Source organism: Orycteropus afer, unplaced genomic scaffold (assembly GCF_000298275.1).
Source record: "Orycteropus afer afer isolate SDZICR_OR568_19922 unplaced genomic scaffold, OryAfe1.0 scaffold00368, whole genome shotgun sequence".
NCBI lineage: Eukaryota > Metazoa > Chordata > Mammalia > Tubulidentata > Orycteropodidae > Orycteropus > Orycteropus afer.
This window is the reverse complement of record NW_006921955.1, coordinates 26,933-34,929: the sequence shown is the minus strand read 5'-3', so window position 1 is coordinate 34,929 and position 7,997 is coordinate 26,933.

Here is a 7,997-nt window from a genome sequence, read left to right as displayed (position 1 = left end):
AACCCACCAGCCACTCCTCGGAAGGAAGGTTGGGCAATCCTACTTCCGTAGTGATACTGCCTTGGAAACCCAAGGAGGGGTCGCTATGAGTCGGGGCTGAGTTGACAGCACATAACAACAACAACAACAACAAGCTCATTTTACTTTGGGTATGTCCATAGCTGTGGTTTCTTGGTTGTGTCATCTTGTGTATCAGTGGTTGGTTATTATTTGCCATTTTTGGTTCTCTGTTCAAAGGACTCCCTTTAGCATCTCTTGTAAGTTTGTTCTGGTTTTAACAAATTCCCTTGGTTTCTGCTTATCTGGAAATCTGGTAATTTTACCATGATACTTGAGGGACAATTTTTCCTGGTATATAATTCTTGTTTGAAAATTTTTCTCTTTCAGTTTTTTACATATACCATCCCATTGCCTCCTTACTTGTATGGTTTCTGCTGAGAAATCAGAGCTTATTCTTACTGGCTGTCTTTTGTAAGTTATTTTTTGTTTTTCCCATGCTGTTTTCAGGATTCTGTCTTTGTGTTTTGTTTTTGTGAGTATGATGATGATATGTCTTGGTGATTTTCTTTTGGGGTCTATGCTGTTTGGGGTTCGTTGTACTTCCTGAATGGAAGTATTCTCATCTTTCATCATGTCAGGGAAGATCTCCTCCAACTGATCTTGGAAAATTCTCTCAATGCTATTATTTTTCTCTTCCTCTTCTGGAATTCCAATGACATGTAAGTTATTCCTTTTGATGGTATCCCACATGCACCTTAGGCTTTCTTCATTTTTTTTTTTTTTTCGTGATTGATCCCTTTCCAAAGAAGTATTCAGGCATTTATCTTCAATCTCATTAATTCTGTCTTACATTGCATCAATTCTACCCTTTGACCTTCCATTGTGTTATCTATTTCTGACAATTTAGTATTAATCTTCTGGATTCTTATCTGCAGATTTAGAATCATTTTTAATTTTTCATTTATTTTGTTATTTTGTTCTTATATTTTTTTCCCAAAATTCTTCTAGGTCTTTTTCTTTGTTTTCTTTGGTCTGTCTCTCAAACCTTTGAAGATACCTAAATATCATTCTTTTGAATTCCTTATCAAAGAGTGCCTGTGCTGTGTCTTCCTCAGGGATGTGTTCTGGAACTGGAAACTGGTCCTTGTTTCTACCACTTTATCTTGCTTCTTTGTGTGGATTGTAATGGTCTGTTGTGTCCGAGGCATCGTGGCATTGTTGTATATGGATCTCTGTTAACTGTTTGTGAAGAGCAGCCAAGGGTGATTCAGGCTTTTCTTTTCTTCTTCTTCTTCTTTTTTTTTAATCATTGGCCCATTGATGGAGAAGGAGGTGGTGGCTCACAGTCAGTAATTGAAGTTGCAGGATGTGTGGGTGTAGTTGTATCTTATGGGTATTGTTGCTGTCTCCCACTCAATTAGACAAAAAGTACAACGGAATAGCCATCAAAAAACTAAAAGCACATGGAAAAAAAAATACACCATGTAATCACACAGGGACAGTAACCTAAAAAAGAAAATAGGGAAAAGAAGAAGAAAGAAAATGAGAAAACCTGCAATATCTGAGTAATATGAGTAAAAGGTAGAGAAGGAGAATAATGAAGAAAAAAATGGGAAAAATGCAAAAATAAAAAAAAGGAACAGGGTTAACCATGAGAAAAAAAAAGTAAAAAGAAAAAATTTTGGAACCATGGACAGGGAAAAGAAAAAGAGCTGAAAACTAGGACCTGGGAGAGGAAGAATAAAGAATAACAGTAAAAAGAACAAATGTATTAATAATAATGTTGTTGTTGTTGTTATTGTTATGTGCCATCGAGATGGACCCAACTCATAGCGACCCCTCTTTGGGTTTCCAAGGCAGTATTACTACAGAAGTAGATTGTCCCATCTTCCTTCTGAGGAGTGGCTGGTGGGTTTGAACCACCAGCCTTGTGGTTAGCTATTAAGTACCTTAGGCATTACGGTACCAGAGCTCCTATTAATAATAATAATATTTTTAAGCAGACAAAAACAAGCAAACTAACCCCCCCCCCAAAAAAAAAGAAAGAGAAAAAAAAATATTTGGGGAGGGTAGGGCAGGGCACCCAGACTGGGATGGAGTTCCTGTGGGCCCAGAAGGTGGGTGAGAGTGGGGGATGGCCACACCTCCATTCACCAAGGGGTATAGGGTATGAGTAACAAGGAGAATGTCGCACCTTTTCAGGCTTCCAGGTCCAGCGTGTCCTTGGGGTTACTGGCAAGTAGACATGTTCTTAAGTTCCTGGAATCTCGGAGATTGCTGTCTCTTTAAATATCCAAAATGATCAAGCTGCTTGTAAACATTCAAAATGGCAGTGCCCTCCGGACAGTCAAAAGCCCACAGCTCAGCCCGCCTTTCTCTTTGCTGGTGCTTTGAGTTTTATTCCCCAGCCACCAGAGCGGTCCTCTGTGCAGTCCCTGCTAGCAGGGCTAATTTTTAGGTTAATTTTTAGGTCCTACCACCACTTGGCACTCTCCAAGCTGTCTCTGCCATGCCGTCAGGCTTGCTCAGGATCGCTGCCAGACTGCAGCCCCATATGTCTCCTTTTTTGGTATTTTCATGCAAATTCTTCTAATGGTTGGGGTTTAGTCCACTTCTATATCTTTCCCTTCAAGACTCAGGGGTCCAGGATTATCTTATGTCTATGTTTATTGGTTCCTCTTTTCTTTGTTGAAGAGGGTCTATGCGGTCTTTCTCCCTATTCTGCCATCTTACAGGAAGCCCTCCAAAACAAGTATTTTTTGTATGAAATGTTGTATTCTTTGGATCTCCTATAATGAAGAGAATTTCACATTGTTCAAGTTCTCAAAAGTTGGAAACCTTGTGGTAAATGTTACCCAGTAGGCATTTTCTGAACAAGTTAACCTTTATTGATTTCATGTACCTAGAATATATTGTCTGTACACTGTTTTCTATTCTGAGGAGAGGTGAGAGGAGCTATCTTATCTTTGAAATCAAATGAGTAAGATTGTAATGTGTTAATATAATTCAATTTTGTATACTGGAATGGGAACAGCAATACATAGCTTTCCCATCTAAAGAGTAATTTGGGATTAAACGCATCCTTGTACCAAAACTTTATCATGGACAACAAGGTCAAATATTTAATTTCATATATTTGATTGTGAGACATGGTACATGGGATTCCCATTCAGACAAAGCATTGTGTAAAACTGACCAAACATGCAATCAAGATGTGCTGATTATCACTAGTGACTGGAATGCAAAATTTGGAAATGAAGAATAACTTGTCATTGGAAACTTTGGCCTTGGAGATAGAAATGATGCTGGAGATGGCATGATAGAATTTTGCAAGACCAATGACTTGCAAATACCTTTCTTCAACAACACAAACTGTGGCTATCCACATGGACTTCACCAGAGTACACAGGAATGAGATTGACTACATCTGTGGCAAGAGGCGATGGAGAAGCTCAGTATCTTCAGCCAAAACCAAGCCAGGAGCTGATTGTGGAACAGACCATCAATTGCTCATCTGCAAGTTCGAGTTGAAGTTGAAGACAATTAAAACAAGACCATGAGAACCAATGGAGGGACAACGAAAAAGAGGAAGGACCTCAATGAGATGGATTGACACAGTGGCTGCAATGATGGGCTCAGGTATAGCAAGGAATGTGGGGCTGGCACAGGTCCAGGTAGTGTTTCGTTCTGCTGTACGTGAGGTCACTATGAGTTGGAGATGATTTGACGGCACCTAACAACAACAACAACAAGATTGTAATGTGCTAAAAATCCTTCAGTTTCATGTACTGGAATGGGAAAAAGCAGTACAAACTTCCTCATATAAAGAGTAATTTGGGATTAAACACATCCTTGTAACACACAACCTTGAAATAGAGAGCATGGCCAAACATTGAATTTCATACATTTTATCGAGAGAATCAGTGTATGAGCTTTTCATTCAGAGAAAACATTGGAATGTTGCAACCCTCATAACAGAAACTGTATTTTGATATTGTGTAAAATGTTTTTCATTTCAGGAATGATAATTCAAGAAAGGTTTTTTTGGTTGTATTTCAAGGATTGTGCTAGGAAACTTGCCATTCCAGGAACACAAAGTATCCATTTATAATATGTAAATCATCTTTGATTTTATGTACTTGAATGATAGAATGTATTCTTGGGTTTTCCATTCAGAGAATGAATTTGGAAATTTCTTTGTCTTCCAAGATAGAGTGTGTTTAGATAAAAGTATATTTGTTGTGATTTCATGTATGGGAATTGAAGCAATGAGACATTATATTCCCCTCCAGAGACTATACTGACCACTCTCCAATGCTTGCAATGCAGAGTTTTCTTTTATAACATATAAAATATTGGGAACTCATGTACATTATAGAAACAATTTTGACATTGTCTTTTCATTTTGAAAACAAACACTAAACATTCATCTTCATGTAGCACAAACTATACTTTTCTGTCATGTGAACTCTATGGACTTCCTGCAATTCATTTGGAGAATCAGTATATGCTTTGTTCCTGTTGACAAGGTATTGAAAATATTTTCTTCCTTGTAACACAATGTACAGAAAATTTTTTTCTTGCATTCTCATTCCTGAAATGAAAATTATTTTACATGATATCAAAATAAACATTGTGTTACTAGGACAACAGCATTCTAATGCTTTCTCTTAATGATAAAGCCATGTACCATTTCTCTCAATGAAATATGTGAAATTAAATATTTGGCCATGTTTTCCTTTTCAAGGTTGCATTACAAGAATGTTGTTTATCCCAAATTATTATTTAAATGGAAAGGTATATACTGCTTTTCTCATTCCACTACATGAAATTGAAGGGTTTTTACACCTGACACTCTTCTACATTTTATTCTTTGCCTCTCCCTGGGATAGAAAACAGTGTACCCATTCTATATTTTGGGTCCACAAATTCTATAAAGGTTAACTTGCTTAGAAAAAGGACAGTGTTTTACTTTCATTGAAAAGTTTTCAACTTCTGAATTTTCACATAATGTGAAAATTTTCCTATTTATGATAGGAAATCTGAAGAAAATGATATGTGATACAAAAACTACATATTTCACAAATATGGTGCAGCTCACAATGTATTTTCTGATTGGGAAAAGAAAACTCCATTTTCCTTTCCAAGTGTATGTGTTTGAAAATTTTATTTCTGACCAAAGTACTACTGGTGTAAAGGAAACGCAAAGTTCCCAATTTGTTCTCTGTTGGAAAAAAAAAAATAATATACTGATTCTTCCATGGGCATAGTTGGAGAGAATGGGGTTTGCCAAGTTATCAAGGTACATGTTTCCAAAATTAGAAAACATTGTCCAGTTTCTCTGATTAGGGTACATGAGGTTCAAAGAGATTTACTATTGTCAAAAATTTTTGTAGGACAAGTATAGGAAATTTCAGAATATATTTTCTTATGGATAAAGGAATGTACCATATCTCTGTTCTGTTCCTTGAAATCAATACAGTTTTACAAATTATGAAATTATACATTGTGTTACAAAGAATAAAACATTTTCAATACCTTCCCAGCAGAAGAAAAAAAATACTTTGATTCTCCCATTGTTGTTGTTACATGTCAGTTGAGTCATCTCCAACTCATAGCACCTCTATGCACAGCAGAACGAAACACCGTCTGGTCCCACATCAGCTACACTATCCCAAATATACTTGAACCCATCACCACAGCCACTGTGTCAATCTGTCTTATCGAGGGCATTCCTCTCTTTCCTCAACCTCCACCTTACCATGTAGGACATTCTTCTCCAGGGAATAGTTCCCTCTGACAACATGACCCAAGCAGGTGAGACGAAGTCTGGCCTTCTTGCTTCCAAGGAGCATTCTGGCTGCACATCTTCCTAGATAGATCTGTTATTTCTTGTGGCAGTCCATGGTATTTTTAGTATTCTTCACCAACACCACAACTCAAAAGCATGAATTCTTCTTCAGTCTTCCTTATTCACTGTCCAGCTCTCATATGCATATGAGGCGATTGAAAATATCATGGCTTGTGTCAGGTGCACCTTAGTCCTTAAGGAGACTCTTTGCTCCTCGGCACTTGAAAGCGGTCCCTTACAGCCGACTTGTCCAGTGCTCTATGTCGTCTGATGCCCTGACTGCTGCTTCCATTGGTGTTAATTGTAAAACCAAGCAATTGTCTTTGACAACTTCAATTTTTTCTTCATTTATCATGATGCTGCTTATTGGTCCAGTTTTGAGAATTTTTGTTTTATTTATATTGAGATGTAATCCATATTACAGACTCTATTCTTCAATCTTCATCAATAAATGCTTCAAGTCATCCTCACTTTCAGCAAGCAAAGTTGTGTCATCTGCATTTCACAGATAGTTAATGATTCTTCCTCCAATCTTGATGCCGTGTTCTTCTTCATATAGTCCAGCTTCTCAGATTATTTGCTCAGCATATAGATTGAATAAGTATGGTGAAAGGATACAACCCTGACACACTCCCTTCTTGATTTTAAACTATGCAGTGTCCCCTTGTTCTGTTTGAACAACAGCCTCCTGGTCTATGTACAGGTTCCTCATGAGTACAATGAAGTGTTCTGGAATTCCCATTTTCCTCAATGTCATCCACAATTTGTTATGATCCACACAACTGAATGATTTTGCATAGTCAATAAAACACAAGTAAACATCTTTCTGGTATTCTTTGCTTTGAGCCAAGATCCATCTGGCATCAGCAATGATATACCTTGTTCCACATCCTCTTCTGAATCCAGCCTGCACCTCTGGAAGTACTCCCATTGCATTACAGGAAATCTGTGGAGTTTCACATGATATGAAAGTATATTCTGTGCTATGTGGCGATGAAAGTTAAACATTTGTTTTCAAAATTAGAAAACAATGTCAAAAAATGTTTCTATCATGTCCATTAGTTCCTGACTGTTTTATAACTTATCAAAGAACACTCTGAGTTGCAAACATTGGACAGTGGTCAATACATTCTTTGAAGGGAAATATAATGTCCCATTTCTCCCATTCTTGTACATGAAATCACAACAGATGTACATGTTATCTAAATAAACCATGTGTTACAAGAAAGAGAAATTTCCCAATTCATTCTCTGAGTGAGAAACCCAAAAATACATTCTCTCATTCAAGTACATAAAATAAAAGATGATTTACATATTTGAAATGATCACTTTGTATTACAGGCATGGTAAGGTTCCCAATACAATCCTTGAAAAAGCAACCAAAAAGATTTCCTCACATTCTCATTCCTGAAACAAATAATATTTTACATGATATCAATATACACTGTGTTTGAAGGATAGCAAAATTCATATACTTTCTCTGAATGAGAAACCAATGTATAATTTCTCTCATTGAAACATATGAAATCAAATACTTGGCCATTTTTTCAATTTCAAGGTTGAGTTACAAGGATGTGTTTAATCCCAAATTATTGTTTAAATGGGAAAGCTATGTACTGGTTTTCCCATTCCAGTACATGAAATTGAACGATTTTAACACATTAGAATCCTACACATTTCAGTCTAAGGATAGGATAGCTACTCGCTTCTTGTTGGAAAAGAAAACAGTATACCCATTCTATATTTTAGGTCCATGAATTCTGTAAAGATTAACTTGTTCAGAAAATGCACATTGTGTTACTTATACCACGAAATTTCCAACATCTGAGAGATTAAACAATGTGGAAATTCTACTATTCATGATAGGAGACTGAAACAATATGACATGTGATACAAAAACTGCATTTTGAAAATATGAGGATGCTCACAATGCATTTTTTTGATTGGAAAAAGAAAATAACATTTTCCCTTCTGAGTACATGTATTTAAAAGTTGACTTGACAGTGGTGCATTGAGTTTGCTTTTGGGAGCTCTGGTGGTGTATTTGACTGTTAACCAGAAGCCACACCTCCAAACCCACAAGCCACTCCTTGGAAGGAAGACTGGGCAATCTACTTTCTTTTCTTTCTTTCTTTTTTTTTTTTTT